The sequence below is a fragment of the Lathyrus oleraceus genome, chromosome 4, assembly GCF_024323335.1.
Source record: "Lathyrus oleraceus cultivar Zhongwan6 chromosome 4, CAAS_Psat_ZW6_1.0, whole genome shotgun sequence".
Classification (NCBI taxonomy): Eukaryota; Viridiplantae; Streptophyta; class Magnoliopsida; order Fabales; family Fabaceae; genus Lathyrus; species Lathyrus oleraceus.
This window is the reverse complement of record NC_066582.1, coordinates 449,164,349-449,186,525: the sequence shown is the minus strand read 5'-3', so window position 1 is coordinate 449,186,525 and position 22,177 is coordinate 449,164,349. Positions and strand designations below refer to the sequence as shown.

The 22,177-nt window shown below is 34.7% G+C and overlaps 1 non-coding gene across 1 annotated transcript; it reads right to left on the bottom strand.

Annotated features, from left to right (window-relative positions):
* Nucleotides 1-21,020: 21,020 nt before the first annotated feature.
* On the bottom strand, nucleotides 21,021-21,094 carry TRNAT-AGU (transfer RNA threonine (anticodon AGU)). The gene has a single exon. It is a non-coding gene; the product is annotated as a tRNA-Thr (tRNA).
* Between the last annotated feature and the right edge of the window lie 1,083 nt (nucleotides 21,095-22,177).

Below are 22,177 nucleotides of genomic sequence, written 5' to 3'. Positions count from 1 at the left end.
TCAGACATACAGACACACACTCCAAATATTGATTTGGATAAGTCCTGGGATAGACTAAATTATAAGTTTGTAACTCAATGTCTCCAAAATGTAAGTTTCCATAAGAATTAATTAATTTAATTTATTATTGTATTTTTTATTCGTCTTTCAAAATTTTATGGAATGGAGACAGGTTAAACAACCTTGCTTCATCTAGAGGTATTCGACAAGGTGACCCATATCTCTTTATCTTTTTGTTATGTGTATTGACAATTTTTCACTTATTATTGTTGATTAGTTTGATGTAGGTAATTGGAAGCCTATGCGGGAGTGGGGGACCTCAGGTGTCTTATTTCCTTTTCGCAGATAACCTTTTTCTTTTATGTACAGTCCATTATAGATCAAGCTTTACGTATCAAACACTGCTTGGATCAATTTTGTCAAGTCTCGGGCTAAAAGAGTAATGATGGGAAGACTCAAATTTATTTATTAACTAACGTAAATCTCTGGCGTCGACATGATTTCATGCAACATACAAAATTTAGAGAAGCCTTTAACTTAGAAAAGTATCTTAGGGCAAACATTACCCATTATAGAAGCTCTAGAAACATATTTAAGCATATTATTGAGTAGGTTCAAAAGGGAATGAGTAATTGGAAACAATAATGTTTGAGTTTATCCAGAAGAATTACATTGAGTAAATATTTGTTAAATTTTATCCCTTATTTTTAGTTGAAGTACACAAAAATCCCTATTACTATTAATAATGAGTTGGAAAAAATTCAATGGGGATTTATTTTGGGAGACACAGAGGCAACTCGCAAGACTCATTTGATCATTTGGGAGGTTTGTTTTATGCCTGGGAATATGGTGGCTTAAGCATCAAACAACCCTAGCTAACGAATGACCCTTTCTTTTTAAAATGCTTTGAAATTTATTGACTAGCTAAGAGACTTGATAGTATCTTTAGTTGGGTGCGAATGAAGACTGATAAGGATGCTAGGGAAATGATGTTCGGTCGAGACGACATCAATTTGATTGTTGTAATCAATTAGAAATATTTCTGTTTTCAGATAGCTTATTTTGTACTGATGTTTATTGTGAACCTCGTTGTAACAAAAACTTAATGATATATAATGATTGAAGGTTACAAAAATACTATGTTACAAAAAGCTTAAGACCTAGATGATGCTCCTCATTGGGACAGTTGTTCTTGTTGTGTCCTAGTTGACGACAAATACTACATAATCTTATCATTTTATCTGTGGAATCCATCTCTGTTCTGATATGTTGTTTGGCCTTCCTTTTTTCTTTCTACGCATCTCGTCATTGTGCCAAACAATATCACCTTCATATGGAGGCCAGTAATCCTCCATTGGTAGTACCGAGAAACTTTGATTATATACATTCATGACGGTGTCATCCTTGTACACATCAGATAAATGGTTGTAAGCATCTTGACGAGTATAAGTGCATGCTGCAATGACATGGGAGCAAGGTATGCGGAAGGCCTGGAATTTTCCACAATCGCACCAACTTCTATTTAGTCTAACAGCGTAGGCTAAATTTGGTATCCCCTCGTTGTGGTCCATTGTTTCCTGGACGCTGAAATTTTGCCTATGACGGTCAAAGACTGTTACAGCGTGTGTGCTAGCTTTGATGCTCTCCTCTTTCATGACCTTCATGCAACACTCACTGAATACTTGCCCGGACATTAACACCGCACTTCATCTTTCACCTCTGGTTGCGAACGTAGAAGCCAACCTATAATAGGTTGATCTTACCAAGGCGGTTATCGGCAGATTTCGAATTCCTTTGAATACCATGTTCATGCATTCCACAAGGTTTGTTGTCATGTGGCCCCATCGACAACCTCCGTCAAATGTCCTTGTCCACTGCTCTACTGGTATGTTATTTAGCCATCTCCATGCGTCTTCATTAGACATTCTAATTTCATCACGATAATATTGAAATGACGGCTGAGTTAGAGCATACCCAGCATTCACCACCTTCTTGCGAATTAAAGGTGGGAGATAAGTTGAGGCGGATTGTAGACATGACTAGGAGGTATTGGTGGTGGTTGATCATCATCTTCATCATCGTTGTTCAGCATGTGATCAACCTGTATCTCGGTCTCCTCTTCCTCTTCATCAACGACGTCCACTTCTGTTTCTGCTTCTGGGTTGACGTCATCTGACCATTGTGGAACCTGACATGACTTTGAATAGTACCCTGACAATTAAATATGTTGTTAATAGCAAGGGAGAGTGAAACCTTTATTTGTTTCAAAAGTGGTTCATTGTTGATGTAACACCCCTTTTTATACCCCAAAATACTTAACATATAATCAGAGTGAATAAAACACGCATATAAACAAAAGGGCGTCACACCGACGTTTTCAAAAACTAAAAGCTTTCAAAAACCAACATCATTCATCATCAATATACTATACACCTGGTCATTTAAAATAACACATTTCAGTTATCATGAATATACAAGAATATGCGTTCGCAGCGGAAAACAATGAATACTCATGTATTTCATAAAATGATTCATGTCTCATACCATGATCATCTCTCAATTACTCAAGATAAAATAAAACCATATCCTGACTATTTGGCACTATGGCCTCTCAAACAGCAATTGCAATTAAACATGTTTACAAGTAATAACATAATTCATATCCAAATAAGATATGAGTTCAATACTACTAATCTACCCCGTGTTACATGACTAGAGCATTGACTCACTACCTAGTCTCTAAACCAAAACACGGAAACTCTCTGGCTAAATCTCGAATGAGCTACCTTCCACTTACTCCAGCAATACTACTTTTGAATATCTGCACGATGCCCATGTAAAGGCAACATTCAAACAGAAGGGTGAGAATTCGAATCATTATGAAGAAGTATAATAAAGCACAATGATTAAATCAACAATTAAAGGAATTCATCGCACCTTGTATAACCATGTAAATAATACTAACCAACATTTATTTCACATGTTTCAAACATCCATCAAAGCTCAAGGAGTATAATATTAAAATCCAATACTATATTCCCAAATATACACATAACTACAATTATCACATAATCACATATTTTGCCAAGTTATGTATCCAACCATCACCAAATTCAATTACCATATCTCCTACACACATTACAATCACATCAATACATATATTCAATTATCACATAACCACACATTTTACCACGTTATGTATCCAAACATCACCAAATTCAATTACCATATCTCATACACACATATCAATCACATCAATGCATATATTCAATTATCACATAACTCTAATGCGACTCAATGCAAGACATGTGACTCTATGCATGTGGTACCGCAATGCGAACCCAACATTTCACCGCTTTCCGATTCAATATCTAGAATCCAAGCCACGCTTCCGATCCGGACAAGATCAAAGCCATTACGTCTATTTCCAATTAAGGATCAACGTCTGCTACACCTATTTCCATTCAAGGATCAACGTCTATCACCATGTGAACCCACAGTTTCACCGCTTTCCGATTCAATATCTAGAATCCAAGCCACTACGTCTATTTCCAATTAAGGATCAACGTCTGCTACGCCTATTTCTAATTAAGGATCAACGTCTATTACCATGTGAACCCACAGTTTCACCGCTTTCACCATAAAGCTGACCATGCCATGAATGAATGTACAAATACCAACAACATATGCAATTAAGATCATCTCTACCATCTTAACATTCCACATATCACCATAATTCAACTCTATGAATTATCCACCAATGATATATATACACATTCATAACAAATATACTATTCACATATATAAGTTAATTATCAAATACGCACACTTAGATTTCATTTCAAAATGATTACAGCATTTAAAATCCTTAATTTTCCCTTTTTCAACAGCAAGTAACCGGTTAACGTATTTTGGGTAACCCGTTAACACGAAAACAGAATTCAATTCCTGGGCAGATTTTCAGCAAGTAACCGATTAACGCATTTTGGGTAACCCGTTAACACAAAAACAGAATTCAATTCCTGGGTAGATTTTTAACTAAGTAACCCGTTAACGCATTTGGGGTAACCCGTTACTCAGTTTAAAAACTGGAATTTTTCTTAACGTTACCATTATTGTAATGAAATTTAATAAACTAAGTGGCTTCTCAATCTATCCCTCAATTTCACTCATATATCCATTCCAAACGCAATTAATCGTCACAAATCAAAGATTACTCATCAAAACCTAACAATTTCAAAACCATAAAAATTAGGGATTTTAACCTAAATATATTTCTACCCATTGACCCAATTATACTAACCCATAATAATAAGGATTCTCCCCCTTACCTCTTCAATTTTCTGGAAACCCTAGCTTTTCCCTTGTTCTTCCCTTCTTCTCCTTACTTTTTCCTCTTTTCTTTCTCTGTTGCCAACAAATGACCAAGTGAGTGCTACTTCTCACTCTCCTCACCTCTTACTATTCTAGTATTATATTTGGGCTTAAAGAATGATACCTCTAATTTAATTATTAGGCCCAATAAGACCTAGTATTATAATATCTCTATTTAGTTCAAATAAATTAAACCAACACAATATACACACCAAGTTAATTAATATAATCAATTATTATACTACCTAACAATCAATTAATTAATTAACACTCCAAATAAATAAAATAAAATATAATAATAATAATATAAGAAATAAATACTAAAATTGGGTTGTTACAACTCTCCCTCACTTAAAAGATTTTCGGCCTCGAAAATCACCTCAAACGAACAACTCCGGATACGATTCCTTCATCTTATCCTCGAGTTCCCAAGTGATATTGCCATTGGCGGCTCCGTCCCATACCACTTTCACCAAAGCAATCTCCTTACCACGAAGCTTCTTCACTTCTCGATCTTCAATTCGCATAGGTGATGTATCAACCGTCAAATTATCCCTCACTTGAACATCATCTAATGGAACAACATGCGATGGATCCGCAATGTACCTCCTCAATTGAGACACATGGAACACATCATGAAGATTAGAAAGTGACGGTGGCAATGCAATCCGATATGCCACTTCACCTACCCTCTCGGAAATCTGATAAGGACCAATGAAACGCGACGTCAACTTACGCGACTTCAAAGCTCTACCAACACCCGTTATTGGCGTAACTCGAAGAAACACATGCTCATCTTTCTCAAACTCAAGAGCTTTCCTCCTCTTATCATGATAACTCTTTTGACGACTCTGAGAAGCCTTCATCTTCTCTTGAATCATCTTAATCTTATCCGTAGTCTCTTGAATCAACTCGGGTCCAACCACAACACTCTCTCCCGATTCGTACCAACACAAAGGAGTTCTACACCTTCTACCATAAAGAGCCTCAAAAGGTGCCATTCCAATACTCGAATGGAAATTGTTGTTATACGTAAACTCGATCAAAGGCAAGAAACTATCCCAATTTCCTCCTTGTTCCAAAACACAAGACCTCAAAAGATCTTCAAGTGACTGAATAGTCCTCTCCGTTTGACCATCAGTTTGCGGATGATATGCTGAACTCAAACGCAACTTCGTACCCAAAGTACTTTGCAAACCTTCCCAAAATCTAGAAGTGAACCTAGGATCTCTATCCGAAATAATACTCGACGGAATACCATGCAAACATACAATCCTCTCGATGTACAACTTAACAAGTCTCTCCATCGAATAATCCATCCTCATCGGAATAAAATGAGCACATTTCGTCAACCTGTCCACAACGACCCAAATCGCCTCACAATTACTCGATGTTCTCGGCAAACCCGAAACAAACTCCATAGAGATACTATCCCACTTCCACTCGGGAATAGATAACGGTTGCATCAAACCAAACGACTTTTGATGTTCAATCTTTGACTTTTGACAGGTCAAACATGAATACACAAATTCCGCTACATCCTCCTTCATACCTTGCCACCAAAACATCTTCCTCAAGTCTTGATACATTTTAGTAGCACCAGGATGAATACTCAGACCATTTTTATGCCCTTCCTCAAGAATCCTCTTTCTCAAATCTGCAACATCCGGAACACAAACTCGATCACGACACCTCATGATACCATTCTCATCAATCCGAAAGTCACCACCTTTGCCTTGATTAATCAATGTCATAACATCGACTAACTTCAAATCTAACTTCTGACCTTCTCTAATCTCGTCAAGAATGCCACACGTAAGCTTCAACATACCAAGCTTAACACACGAAGGTGTCGCTTCACAAACCAAACTCAAATCTCTAAATTACTCCAACAATTCAAACTCTCGAACCATCAACATAGACATGTGCAATGACTTCCTACTCAATGCATCGGATACAACATTCGCCTTTCCCGGATGATAATTCAAACCAAAATCATAATCTTTCAAGAATTCCAACCATCTTCTTTGCCTCATGTTCAATTCTTTCTGATCGAACAAGTACTTCAAACTCTTGTGATCACTAAACACATCAAATCTCGATCCAAACAAATAATGTCTCCAAAGCTTCAACACAAACACAACGGCGGCCAACTCTAAATCATGCGTCGGATAATTCCTCTCATGAACTTTAAGTTGCCTTGAAGCATAAGCTACCACTTGCCCTTTTTGCATCAAAACACCTCCCAAACCCAACAAAGAAGCATCACAATACACAACGAAAGGTTCTAACGGATCCGGTAAAATCAAAATAGGAGCCGTAGTCAATCTTCTCTTAAGCTCTTGAAAATTCGCTTCACACTGTGAAGTCCAAATGAAAGCTTGACCTTTCATAGTCAACTGCGTCAATGGTAACGACAACTTAGAAAATCCTTCAATGAACTTCCTATAATAACCAGCCAAACCAAGGAAACTTCGAATCTCAGCAACAGACTTAGGAGCTTCCCATTGAGATACAACTTCAATCTTCGTAGGATCCACAGAAATACCACCACTCGAAATCACATGCCCAAGAAAACTTACCTCATTCAACCAAAACTCACATTTAGAGAGTTTAGAAAACAACTTCTTCTCTTTCAACACCGATAACACAACCTTCAAATGCTCGACATAATCTTCTTCACTCTTAGAATAAATCAATATATCATCGATGAACACAACAACAAACTTATCCAGATAATCATGAAAAATTCTGTTCATATACTCCATAAATACACCAGGTGCATTAGTCACACCAAAAGGCATCACGGAGTACTCGTAGTGACCATATCTTGTCCGAAAAGAAGTCTTTTGAATATCCTCAGCCTTTACACGAATCTGATGATACCCAGACCTCAAATCAATCTTGCTAAACACACAAGCTCCAACCAGCTGATCCATCAGATCGTCAATCCTCGGAAGTGGATACTTGTTCTTAATCGTCACTTTGTTCAGTTGTCTATAATCAACACATAATCTCATAGAACCTTCTTTCTTCTTGACCAACAGAACAGGTGCACCCCACGGTGTAACACCTCAAAATTTGCCCTCCTCTCTTGGGACTAAGCATTAACATATTTGCATTTCATTTTAGGGCATTAGGCATCTCATATTGCATATCATGTGGTTACATCGTGCAAGCCATCTTTCCAAGTCTTGATCAGGAGATAGGAAGTCAGAAGGTGCAAGCCAGGGTTTTATTGATTGATCATGGGCCATCTGAGGATTGGGGCTGTGGATTAGGGTTTCATGATTCTCAAGGGTATTGGTCTTCATATTGATTGAATTGATACATCATCATCATCATGGTTGGATGTCATCAGAAGATTGAAGAAGATTCCTTGAGATTAGGGTTTTGACCACAGGTCAACCCTAATCAATTGTGTTGGGTCAGTCATGGTTTAGTCAGGAGATGAGGTTCATGTTGGCTAGGAGGATCATGTTGTGATTAAATGGTGATTATTGAGGCTAGGGTGTCACCCTTGAGCCATTTCAGTTGAAGACTGGGGTTCAAATTGATCTGTGCATTGCCAAATTCATCTGTCAGATGAAAAGTCAACTGTGGTCAACTGTACATGATCTGATGGATTTGGAGGTGAAAACAAGTTAGACACACTTCATTCATGTTGGAACAAGTGTTATTTGACATCTCAAAGCTTAAGAATGAAGAAAATCAAGTCAGGACAAAAACTGCCAAAAATAGAAGGTGACTTGTAACTGAAGTTTCCAAAAATGGAAAGTTTTTGACCTCAAAAACAGATGTCCAAGGAAGCTTCAAATGAAAAATTGTTCAACATGACAGATGTAGATCTTGTTCTCACCTTTCCAAAAAGTCCAAGAACTTGAAAATCCAATGTGTGGTTTGCAAGATATGGCTCAGTGAATTTCAGAAAAGACCCGTAATCAGGAGGCCATAACTACCACATACTTTGTCCAAATTGCAAGTTCTTTATATGCACAAACTCCATTTGACATGTAATTTGAGGGTGCATCATTGGATTTTCCCAAAAATGGCCAAGGCAAAAAGTCACTTTTCAACTGGACAGCTGAATTGGACCAGGGGCAAAATTGTCCAAATGTCAAAATAATTGGAATTTTTGAATGGGACTTTTTCCAACACCTCAGGAATGGCATTTAGAATGTGTTTGAATTTTCATTTCATGCATAAGGCTTTTAATTTGGATTTTGTCTTGAAAAATGGAAATGACAAAAATGGACCAAATGCATACACATGGTGAATTTGAGAATGGAGCAACCAATGAGCATGAAACAAGTTTCTACAGTTCACATATGATATTTAGAAGGTGTATGTGCTGTCATTGAGGTGGCATGAGCTGTCTAAAGGAATTGACCATTTTACCCTCCATTTGCAAAATTACAATTTCACTAATTAAGCCAAAATGCTAATTAACATGATTAGTAAAGGATTAAGACCACATATATATTCATAATCTTCTCCTAATCATAACAGAACCTCACATTCTCCAAAGTTGGATCTAGAAACCTCTCAAATTCTCAAGATTTCATCAAGAACACCAAATCTTCAATTTCATCAATCTTCCTCATTCTTCAACCAAATCACGAAATTCTTTTTGCATCAAGCTCCTTCAATCATCTTCTCCAACTGTTTGTGAAGAATGAAGCATGTGGAAGGCTAAATCGTGACTGTTCAAAACCTCATCATCCATGGCAAATCTGAATTGTGGACAATAGGAGTGGAAGTAATTGAAACGGAGCATAGCATTCACCTTCTATATACTTCTTGTGCATCTGTTTTGAAGAGTTGGAGCTTAAAGCCGCGATCTACACACTGCCATTGCCGGTATGTCGAAAATTCGAATCTCCTGTTTTGTTCGATTGATAGGTGCTTTGTGTAGTGCATTTCTTGTAGAATCCAATGGTGCTTGTGGTTTATAGAATGGTTGATCGTAGGTTACGAAATCTAGATTTAAAGTTATGAATGCAAACCCTAAGTGCTTCGATTTGGTTGATTTAGGAACAATTAGGATGTAATAGTGTGATATTTGGATTGTGTGTGGAAAGACCTTTCCAACGACTATAAGCTTGCTAATTTCCATTGAGATTTCGTGTTCGTCATTTTTTCCAATTTTCTGGAAAATTCGGTGAAGGTGACGATGAAAAGCACTGTAGATCCAATTTTCCATTTGAATTTTCAAACGACCTGTTTCCCGCCGGCGCCATTGCAATATTACAAAACTGCCATTGTTCAATTTTAATTAATTTGCTTAATTCACAAAAAATCATTAGCATCTTTAAAAATTCATAAAAAATAGTAAAAAATTCAGAAAAATATGGAAATTTTTTCTATGACTTTGTTGTTGACTTTAGGATTTTTTTGACCTATTGGTCAAAGTTGTGCTTGGTAAAAATGTTGTTTGACTTAGGCTTGTCTCACATGTACTCATATTTGATACATTCTACCATTTTGTTCATAAAATGCACATGCTTGCAAATAAATTCTTGAAAATTTTTGTGATGATTGTAGACTCATTGATGTTCATTTATATGTAAATTTCATGAATTTTTGATGCCTGGTCAATGAGCAGCAAATTCTGGAACTTAGGTGTGACAATTTGTGTCACACCTCATTATGTCAACTTTCTGGATTTTTTTGAGTGACCTATACTTGTTGGATTAATGTGAAATTTTGCATGATGACTTGTTGATATGTTAGGATGTTGCATGAATTTTTGTAGAATTTTTCACTGCCTTTTCTAATTGATCATGATTTTTCATTTCTGGTTGTTGAAATTGCAAGCTCATGTGATACATGTTGGTAGATTGATTGGGAAATCCTCATATTGTATTGTATGGCCATGAAATTTGATATGCATGAACTAGACACATTGTGTGACCTCCCTGTTTTGGTCTCATCCATTTATTTTTTGTTTTCAATGAGATATGAATTTTTGAAGTGGATGTATGCATTGATGGTGTGAATGGAAGCATGAAATTGTGTCTGTTTTTGTGGATTTTCATTGACATGGTTTCATTTGCCCAATTAAGCTCAAATTTGACATGGTAGACCTTGATTGACCCCTGTTTAGGTGTATTTAATTTGAGAATTTTTGGATGTGTTTTGGTATGGATTTGAATGCAATACTTCTGTTTGTATGCTTTGGGCTTCATATGAACCAATATGGATTGTTTTGTGCATGAATTGAACATGATGGATGATATAAACATAAGACCAATGATGTTTGCTTGTGTTTGATGATAATTTGATGTTGGTTGATGAATACCTTGCTGTTTTAGATTTTTTCTTGCTTTTGGACCCTAGGCTTGGCCTAGTGGTCTAGTTGCTAATATTTGCTTGATTTTTCAGGATCAAAAAGCAATGCACATGGATAATGGTCCAAATCAATTTTGATTGATGTTGTTGATGTTTGTACACTAACATAACATTGTTTTGTAGGTGTTGAAGCTTGGGCTTAAGCCTTGAGCTTGCCTTGTGTTGTGTATAGTTTGTTTAAGCTGGTTAACTGTTTATTGTTTACAGTTTGTCTGATTGAGTACTGACTGAGTTTGATTGTTTCCAGGTACTTTAGTTGCTCAGTTCCTTGTGAACTATTGCTTTGCTTTGCTTTGCTTAAGCAACTTGCATAGAGGTATAATTCTCTAAACTTCATGTAGTCTGGAGACCCGGCTGTTACCGGGCCGGGCAAATAAATGTCTGAAGTCCTCCTTAAGAGGCAATGATTGTGGTTGTTTATTTTTAAGCCTAAGCAGGTGAAAGTCCTTTAAATAAGGCAATTGGTGGAAGGTAGGGGTATGCAGCCTACCCCCCACTATTCAGTTGAGTCTTCTCCTTGCTCCCATTACATGGTTGTAGCATTGAGATCAAAGCCCAAGATCTTGTGCAGTGCACATTGTGTCAGAGTCATCGAGTATAGAAGGGTTCCCCTATTCTGGACCCATGCTCATTTGTCAGCTCTCCCTGGTTAGGGATATGAGCTGTGAGGTCTGATCCTCACTTCATCCCATCATCTGCTTCACCTTAGCCTCGTAATGGCAAGGTTAAGAGCAAAACCAGCCTGTACAGACGACTTGCTTCGGCGGTCAAACCCCATTGATTGAGCCTCTTGTTTGGTTATAGTGGGTGTTTTGTGATTATTTGATTGACATGCTTGTTTGAGATACCTGTTCTCATTTGATGATATATGATTGTATGCTTGTGTGCTAGCTTCTTTCCTGGTTAGGTTAGTTTGCTTATGCAAGTAGGATAGAAAACCGAACTTAGGGTTAACGATGCATGACAACATTAGGCTCGAGTCTCAGCTCCCTAGTGTCGTGTTTTCCCCTCGGTTTCTGGTTAGCAATTTAGTCCCTTTCAGGGGAACTACATCGCCCTGATCCTCGTGCCAGACGAGGTATGTAGGCAGGTGGTCGTGCGAGACCACTCCGGGCAACCTTTTTCTTTTTTGCGTGTGTTTACTTGTTATTTGATTGCGTGTTTGGCTCGGATGCCGACGTAAGCCCAGTGATTGGCAGTCGGGCTCCACGTTTGCCGTTTTGTGCGTGTTTTGGTTCGGATGCCGACGTAAGCCCAGTGATTGGCAGTCGGGCTCCATGTTTGCCACCCTTGCTTGTTTGTTTTGTGTTGTTTGGCGTGCGTAAGCCGAACTACAGTGGCTCTGATTCTTGTTCCAGACAAGATATGTAGGCATAAGGTGCGATACCTTATCGAGCCCGTTTCTCCTAACCCCACCTGCGTTCCCCGTGTGTGTGTGTGTGATGTTTAGCAACCTTTTCTTATTCTTAGAACGTGGATCCCTAGGAGTACCTAGGACGTGAGGGGTGCTAATACCTTCCCCTCGCGTAACCGACTCCCGAACCCATTCTCTTGGTCGCGAGACCATTTCCTTTCCAGGTTTCTCTGAGCGTTTCCTTTCCCTATCTTGGGATAAATAACGTTTAGTGGCGGCTCTGTGTGTGTTTTTATTTTTAGGCTCGCCGGTTGATTTTTCGCAGGATGCGACACACGGCGACACACTAGGATGAATAAACCTCTTCTCAATCAAGTCTTCAAGTTGACTCTTCAACTCTTTCAACTCAGAAGCAGACATTTGATAGGGAGCCATCGATACAGGACTAGTTCCAGGAACTAAATCAATCAAAAACTCAACCTCACGTTTCGGCGGTAAATCACTTATATCTTCAGGAAATACCTCCGCAAACTCACAAACTATTGGCAATTCTCCAATCGTCTTTCTCTCACGAATATCTAAAGTTGCCAACAACATAAACAACTCGGCACCACCTTGCACCGATTCATCAACTTGCTTAGCAGACACAAACCAATCTTCCTTAGCACCAACCTCAAGAAAAATAACAGTCTTCTCAAAACAGTTGATATACACCCGATTAAATTCTAACCAACACCATCCTCGAATCCGACATCTCTTCGGGTTCAGGGAAAACACAACATTCTCAACGCAGGTTAACTAGCCAACAATGCACTCTTGCATGTAACAACATAATGTCCAAGCTCGATACAATTGGAACATCCAAGAGAAGTAGACGCTTCTTCCCCACTTATTTCATTCCCAAGATGCAATGAAGAATAAAATAAGCATCGACAGTGTTCTCACACACCTGTCGCATACTAGGGAACAAATATAATTAAACAACCTGGCCGGACGGACCGACCTGCTCTGATACCACTAATGTAACACCCCTTTTATACCCCAAAATACTTAACATATAATCAGAGTGAATAAAACACGCATATAAACAAAAGGGCGTCACATCGACGTTTTCAAAAACTAAAAGCTTTCAAAAACCAACATCATTCATCATCAATATACTATACACCTGGTCATTTAAAATAACACATTTCAATTATCATGAATATACAAGAATATGCGTTCGCAACGGAAAATAATGAATACTCATGTATTTCATAAAATGATTCATGTCCCATACCATGATCATCTCTCAATAACCCAAGATAAAATAAAACCATATCCTGACTATTTGGCACTATGGCCTCTCAAACAGCAATTGCAATTAAACATGTTCACAAGTAATAACATAATACATATCCAAATAAGATATGAGTTCAATACTATTAATCTACCCCGTGTTACATGACTAGAGCATTGACTCACTACCTAGTCTCTAAACCAAAACACGGAAACTCTCTGGCTAAATCTCGAATGAGCTACCTTCTACTTACTCCAACAATACTACTCTTGAATATCTGCACGATGCCCATGTAAAGGCAACATTCAAACAGAAGGGTGAGAATTCGAATCATTATGAAGAAGTCTAATAAAGCACAATGATTAAATCAACAATTAAAGGAATTTATCACACCTTGTATAACCATGTAAATAATACTAACCAACATTTATTTCACATGTTTCAAACATCCATCAAAGCTCAAGGAGTATAATATTAAAATCCAATACTATATTCCCAAATATACAAACAACTACAATTATCACATAATCACATATTTTGCCAAGTTATGTATCCAACCATCACGAAATTCAATTACCATATCTCCTACACACATAACAATCACATCAATGCATATATTCAATTATCACATAACCACACATTTTACCACATTATGTATCCAAACATCACCAAATTCAATTACCATATCTCATACACACATATCAATCACATCAATGCATATATTCAATTATCACATAACTATAATGTGACTCAATGCAAGACATGTGACTCTATGCATGTGGTACCGCAATATGAACCCAACATTTCACCGCTTTCCGATTCAATATCTAGAATCCAAGCCACGCTTCTGATCCGGACAAGATCAAAGCCACTACGTCTATTTCCAATTAAGGATCAACATCTGCTACGCCTATTTCCATTCAAGGATCAACGTCTATCACCATGTGAACCCACAGTTTCACCGCTTTCCGATTCAATATCTAGAATCCAAGCCACTACGTCTATTTCCAATTAAGGATCAACGTCTGCTACGCCTATTTCCAATTAAGGATCAACATCTATTACCATGTGAACCCACAGTTTCACCACTTTCACCATAAAGCCGACCATGCCATGAATGAATTTACAAATACCAACAACATATGCAATTAAGATCATCTCTACCATCTTAACATTCCACATATCAGCATAATTCAACTCTATGAATTATCCACCAATGGTACATATACACATTCATAACAAATATACTATTCACATATATAAGCTAATTATCAAATACACACACTTAGATTTCATTTCAAAATGATTACAACATTTAAAATCCTCAATTTCCCCTTTTTCAACAGCAAGTAACCGGTTAACGTATTTTGGGTAACCCGTTAACACGAAAACAAAATTCAATTCCTGGGCAGATTTTTAGCAAGTAACCGGTTAAAGCATTTTGGGTAACCCGTTAACACAAAAACAGAATTCAATTCCTGGGCAGATTTTTAACTAAGTAACCCGTTAACGCATTTGGGGTAACCCATTACTCAGTTTAAAAATTGGAACTTTTCTTAACGTTACCATTACTGTAATGAAATTTAATAAACTAAGTGGCTTCTCAATCTATCCCTCAATTTCACCCATATATCCATTCCAAACGCAATTAACCGTCACAAATCAAAGATTACTCATCAAAACCTAACAATTTCAAAACCATAAAAATTAGGGATTTTAACCTAAACATATTTTTATCCATTGACCCAATTATACTAACCCATAATAATAAGGATTCTCCCCCTTACCTCTTCAATTTTCTGGAAGCCCTAGCTTCTCCCTTGTTCTTCCCTTCTGCTCCTTACTTTTTCCTCTTTTCTTTCTCTGTTGCCAACAAATGACCAAGTGAGTTCTACTTCTCACTCTCCTCACCTCTTATTATTCTAGTATTATATTTGGGCTTAAAGAATGATACCTCTAATTTAATTATTAGGCCCAATAAGACCTAGTATTATAATATCTCTATTTAGTTCAAATAAATTAAACCAACACAGTATACACACCAAGTTAATTAATATAATCAATTATTATACTACATAACAACCAATTAATTAATTAACACTCCAAATAAATAAAATAAAATATAATAATAATAATATAAGAAATAAATACTAAAATTGGGTTGTTACAGTTGAGATGGTTAACCAAATTATTTTTATTCTTCCTCTTTTTCTTCTTCTTGAGGATAGTGCAGACAGATTATGGTGGGAGGAAAATAAAGATAACAAATTTTATGTTAGCAGTACATATACATATATTTTATCCATTCCAACTATTATCAATATTGATATCTACTAGAACAACATTTGGAAGTAGAAAAGCCCTATCAAATTCAGACATTCGCTTAGCTCATGCTACATAAGAGACTTTTGACAAACTCCATGCATCACAAGGGGAACAAAACAATCTCCACTTAGTGCAAACGTTGTATAAACACCATAGAGACATTGGTTCATGTGCTGTAAGATTTCCCCTATGTAACACAAGTATGAATTCACTATTACAAAAACTACTTATCACCATGGTTGGAAGAAGGATTTCATCGCAGTTGGGGTTCATGGTAACGAAGGATGTGATAGTAAGTGTCGTACTTTCCACCCCGTGCCAGTGGTTGTGGTAAAAAAATTGGACAACATGCCACATTTCACCACGGTTGGAAAGTCTAACTATAGTGAAAAGTGGCATGGTCATGGGTTCGATACCCAACAATAATATTTTGGCATTTTAAAATGGCGTATATCACTACATTTTTTCCATGGTTGTGGCTTTTAACAAAGGTGGTATATACAGTTGAGTTTATTATATTTTATGTGCATTGCTTGTTTCACCAACCCCTCACTGAAGATATAACCTTTCAAATTGATTTAGAAAATAATAATCTGACAAAAAAGTTATATTTGAATAACAACTTATCTAATGATGATGATGAATTGAAATTTCTCAACAAATTTGATGGTTTGCAAAATGAACTAGCATAGAAATAAATGTTGGTTGAAGAACTAGACATATTGAACAAAATTCTAACTATTAAAGAACAAGAGATGAATAATGAGTTACAGAAAGCTCGAAGAGCATTGATTAGTGTAAGTTGTGTGGAACCATGTTTTACAAGCTTAATAATCAAAGAGAACATGCTCTTTGAAATGAATATGATTTTGATGATGATAACTATCTTTTGATAACTAAAGTACAAGCATAATAAGAAGTTAAAGATACAAGCAGAATAAGTTAGGGTTTAATGGTCAATGCAAATATCCTCTGATGGTGGTACTCAACTAGAATAAATTTCAAGCCTCATCTCTAAGTAGAATTCAAGAAAGTGTTTGTATGACTGGATTATCTGACAAAGTCTTGAAGCTTCCAAAATATGAAAAAGAGGAAGTGTGAAAGTTTGCCATGTTTCGTCTGAGTGATTCGTGTGTTGTAAAAACACATGTTTTTTTTTTAAAATTTACACGCACACGCACACACGTACACACCCACAATCTATTTTTTTCAAACTTCATATGTTTTCAAAATTTCTTTTAAAATCAATATGGCTTGGACAAAAAAACTAAAGTATAATTGATTATGTTGTTTAATCAATCGATTATATAGAAAAATTCTCAAGAAGACGTTGCCTGTCCACCACATTGTCAGGAAAATTTTCGATACAAGGAGTCGGTTCCTTAATTGAACCAGACTCTGATACTACTGTTGGATCATCATAAGGAGCATCCACATTGGGTTAAGAGCAACACACAAATGAGAGAGACACCATATATTCATCTAAAACCTTAAGGTGATAGGTGTATGGATCCTCTCACTTATAAAATGCTCAACCTCCACTTTTCTAAATAATATGGGACTTCCAACTCACACTTGTGTACAATAATGTATGGAGTCACATGTCTTCAAATATAACTTAATTAGACTTTTATTTTCTAAATCAATTTGAAAGGTTGTATGTTCAGTGAGGGGTTGTTGAAACACGCAATCCAAATTGATATAATAAACTCAATTATATCTTCTATCACTCTATTTTGCTCTAGACATGTTTGACTGAACAAAATGAAAGTTGCACAAGGAATCAATTAAGGAAATTATTTTGCATAATATAGAGAACAATAACAAAGCAAAAACAACAACGTATATAAAATTCTCAATATCAACATATAAGGTTCAAAACTTTGCTAAGTCACATTAACAAAAAAAGACAAAATATTTCTAAGTCACAACAACAAAACAACAACAAACAATAACATATAACACTCTCAAGAACTCAAAAACAACCTCAATCTCAATCTCAATCTAAATATAAATCTTAATCACAATAACATATAACATTAAAACTTTACTAAGTCACATTATAAAAAAACATTGCTAAGTCACAATAACAAAACAATAACAACAACAAACATATAACATTCTCAACAACATAAAAACACAAAAACAATCTCAATCCCAATCTCACCTCTCAATCACAACAACATGTTACATTCAAAACTTTGCTAAGTCACATATAAAAATAAAACATTTCTAAGTCATAACAACTAAACAACAACAACAACATATAACATTCTCAACAACTCAAAAACATAAAAACAATCTCAATCTCAATCATAATAACATATAAAAAATTTCTAAGTCACGTTTTAAAAATAAAATATTGACAAGTCAGAACAACAACAACAAAAAAACAACGAAAACAACAAAGCAACAACAACAATAACAATAATAACAACAACATGTAACATTCTCAACAACACAAAAACAATCTCACTCTCAATCATAACAACATATAATATTTAAAACTTTTCTAAATCATAACAACTACCACAACACAAAAAATAACAATTTCAATCTCAACAACACAATAACAACATCATTAATAAACCTCTTATATACTCATCTTTACAAAAACAAAAATATATAACATTCAATCTCAATCTAAACAACAAGAACAATAACAACAACATTAAACCTCTAGGTTTTAGGGTCTCTATAACATTATTGTAACATGAATAGTAGAAATATTTCACGTATCATAAATGTGAAGAATTCAAAGAAATGAGTTTGATATTTCCTTCTTGCAAGTATCGTTCAAGTTCCTCCTTTGAGTTATTTCTTTGTATTTCCTTTCTTTGTAAGAGTTGGAGAAAATATTGATGGATTTTGACCTCGTTTGTTGAAGAACTAGTTGAAGAAGATATGAAGGTGAATAAATGGATATGGTGTAATGGTTAACGAGTTAGAGATGACAAGTGTTTAGGGCTCTTGTTGTTAATGGAGATGATAAACTTCATTAAAGATCAATATGGTTTCATAAGGGATGAATATAGTTTTTGTAAGGTGAGGGGAAAATGAATTGACATGACAAGCTAAACTTATATGAATAAACCATTTCACCACAACTGGAAATCTCAACCATGCTTAAAACATATTTATTTATTTTTATTTGTTCAATACGTCTGGTTTTTTAATAATTTAAATTAAAAAAAATCCTAACATTTCACCACAGTTGGAAAATTCAATCATGGTGAAAATTGACTTGTATTTAATTTAAAAATAAAACAAAATGGAAGGTGTTGCTATATATGAAATAAATCACAAATTTACTGGCACGTGAATTCAACATCATGAGCCGAATAAGTTTTTCCCACGGTTGAGAATTCCAACCATGGAAATATATGAATTGTTTTTAATTTAAAAAAAAATATGAAGGCACCTGAATTTAATGGTGTCACAACGGTACGTTTCACAACCATGGTTAAAACTTCGTCATAAAATGTATTTTTTGTAGCAATTATTAGACTTGTTCCTTCTAACAGCATGACTTAGTTTTACTCTTTTTCTTGAAGAGATTGGATATTGTACAATAGCAGAGAAGATGTTGCAAAATTTCACAAAGAAAACTGGAGGTTCATCTTTATGTTCTCTTGTTGCTACTTGTGGAAGTAGAGAAACAAAACCATTTTGAAGAGGGTTTCCATTGTCTTGACAATTCAACAAAAAAATCATGCAATTGGTGCATGAGATTAATAATGGAAATTTTATACAAAAAAATATTGAAAAAAATTGACACATCAAGTTCAACCATATTTGGGGTGAAGGAAATCTTTGTACGTATTGGCTAGTCAATTACAATCTTATTTTGAACAACAATGATCTCTTTCTTCTTTCAACCGTACCAATAAGTGAATTGAAGATTATTTTATTTATTGATAATATTGGGGTCTCATTCCCCAGGCTTGTTAGAATTTTTTTTCTCTAGGCCTTTAGGCCCTCCTTTGTACCAAAAAAATATGAATGATTTTGATTTTTGGGATTATTTGATTTATTATTAATGAATATATATATATATATATATATATATATATATATATATATATATATATATATATATATATATATATATATATATATATATATATATATATATATATATATATATATATATATATATATATATATATATATATATATATATATATATATATATATATATATATATATATATATATATATATATTCTTTTTATTTTCCTTTCATTACCAACAAATGAATTGAAGATTATTTTATTTGATGATAATATTGGGGTCTCATTCCCTAGGCTTATTAGAACTTTTAATTTTTTTTTTGTTTTTTTCTCTAGGCCTTTAGGCCCTCCTTTATACCAAAAATTTATACCAAAAAAATATGAATGATTTTGATTTTTGGGATTATTTGATTTATTATTAATAAAAAAAATATTATTTTTTTTGCTTTCATTACCAACAAATGAATTGAAGATTATTTTATTTGATGATAATATTGGGGTCTCATTCCCTAGACTTGTTAGAATTTTTTTAATTTTTTCTTGTTTTTTTCTCTAGGCCTTTAGGCCCACTTTTGTACCAAAAAAAAATGAATGATTTTGATTTTTGGGATTATTTGATTTATTATTAATGGAAAATATATATGTTTTTTTTTTGCTTTCATTGAGAGTTGAACTCAAGACCTCCCGCTTTCATTGGGGTCTCATTCTCTAGACTTGTTAGAATTTTTTTAATTTTTTCTTGTTTTTTTCTCTAGGTCTTTAGGCCCTCCTTTGTACCAAAAAAATGAATGATTTTGATTTTTGTGAATTGAAGATTATTTTTTTTGATGATAATATTAGGGTCTCATTTCCTAGACTTGTTAGAATTTTTTTAATTTTTTCTTGTTTTTTTCTCTAGGCCTTTAGGCCCACTTTTGTACCAAAAAAAATGAATGATTTTGATTTATTATTAATGGAAAATATATATGTTTTTTTTTTGCTTTCATTGAGAGTTGAACTCAAGACCTCCCGCTTTCATTGGGGTCTCATTCCCTAGACTTGTTAGAATTTTTTTAATTTTTTCTTTTTCTCTAGGTCTTTAGGCCCTCCTTTGTACCAAAAAAAAATGAATGATTTTGATTTTTGGGATTATTTGATTTATTATTAATGAAAAATATATATGTTTTTTTTTTGCTTTCATTGAGAGTTGAACTCAAGACCTCCCGCTTTCATTGAGGTCTCATTCCCTAGACTAAAGGCCCTCCTTTGTACCAAAAATAATGAATGATTTTGATTTTTGGGATTATTTGATTTAGTATTAAATGGAAAATATATATGTTTTTTTTTGCTTTCTTTGAGAGTTGAACTCAAGACCTCCCGCTTACTAAACAGGTGCTCTAACCAACTGAGCTATGAAAGCTATTTAATAAAAAAAATATTTATTTCAAAACATGAATGTTTTTTTTATTGTAATTTTGTTCTTATAGATTATCATTGGAGATAGTGCTCAATGAATAAAAAGAAATTGAGAAGAGAAACTCAATGAAGTTATGAGTCGAGAAAAAATGGGTATTTTTGGTTTTCATCCCTTTTTCTTTAAAAAGAATTGAGATATTCTTGATTTTTCAATCTTTAATTTTTCCTAAAAGATGTTTTTTTAATCTGGAGGTCATTACAAATGTTAGCAATAGGGTTGGACAAACGATTGGGTGTGGTCAATTTCGGCTCAAAAAATATAAAACCGACAAAAAATAAAGTGAATGAATACAGAATTGCTACTGACCCTTTGATACTATAGTTTGTGTGGGTGGCAGGTTGGGCAGTAAACAAATTAGGGGGTTCGGTTCTTATTGTTGTACACCATAAAATTAGAACAATCAAAACTTTATTTATCACAGTAAAAATATCAAAACTAAACAAAATATGAGAGATAGTTCAGTGATAACAAAAGAAGACAAAATAATTAAGATAAGGTGATCGACATAGATATGAAGTTCATAGATTCCATCACTTGCATGTTCTCTTTTGCATCCATTGCTTTCATTGAGAGTTAAACTCAAGACCTCTCGCTTACCAAATGGGTGCTCTAACCAACTGAATTATGAAAGCTATTTACTAGAAAAAATATGTATTTCAAAACATGAAAGTTTTTTTTATCGTATTTTTGTTCTTATAGATTATCATTGGGGATGGTGCTCAAATAATAAGAAGAAAATGAGAAGAGAAAATCTATGAAGTTATGAGTCAAGAAAAAAATGGGTATCTTTGGTTCTTCAATCTTTGGATTTTATCCATTTTTCTTTAAAAAGAATTGAGATATTCTTGATTCTTCAATCTTTAAATTTTCTAAAAAGATGTTTTTAATATGGAGATCATTACAAATGTTAGCAATAGGGTTGGAGAGACGGTCAACTGAGGTCAGTTTCGACTAAAAAAATGAAAAATTAGCAAAAATCAAAGTGAATAAATATAGAATTGCTACTGACCCTTTGATACTACAATT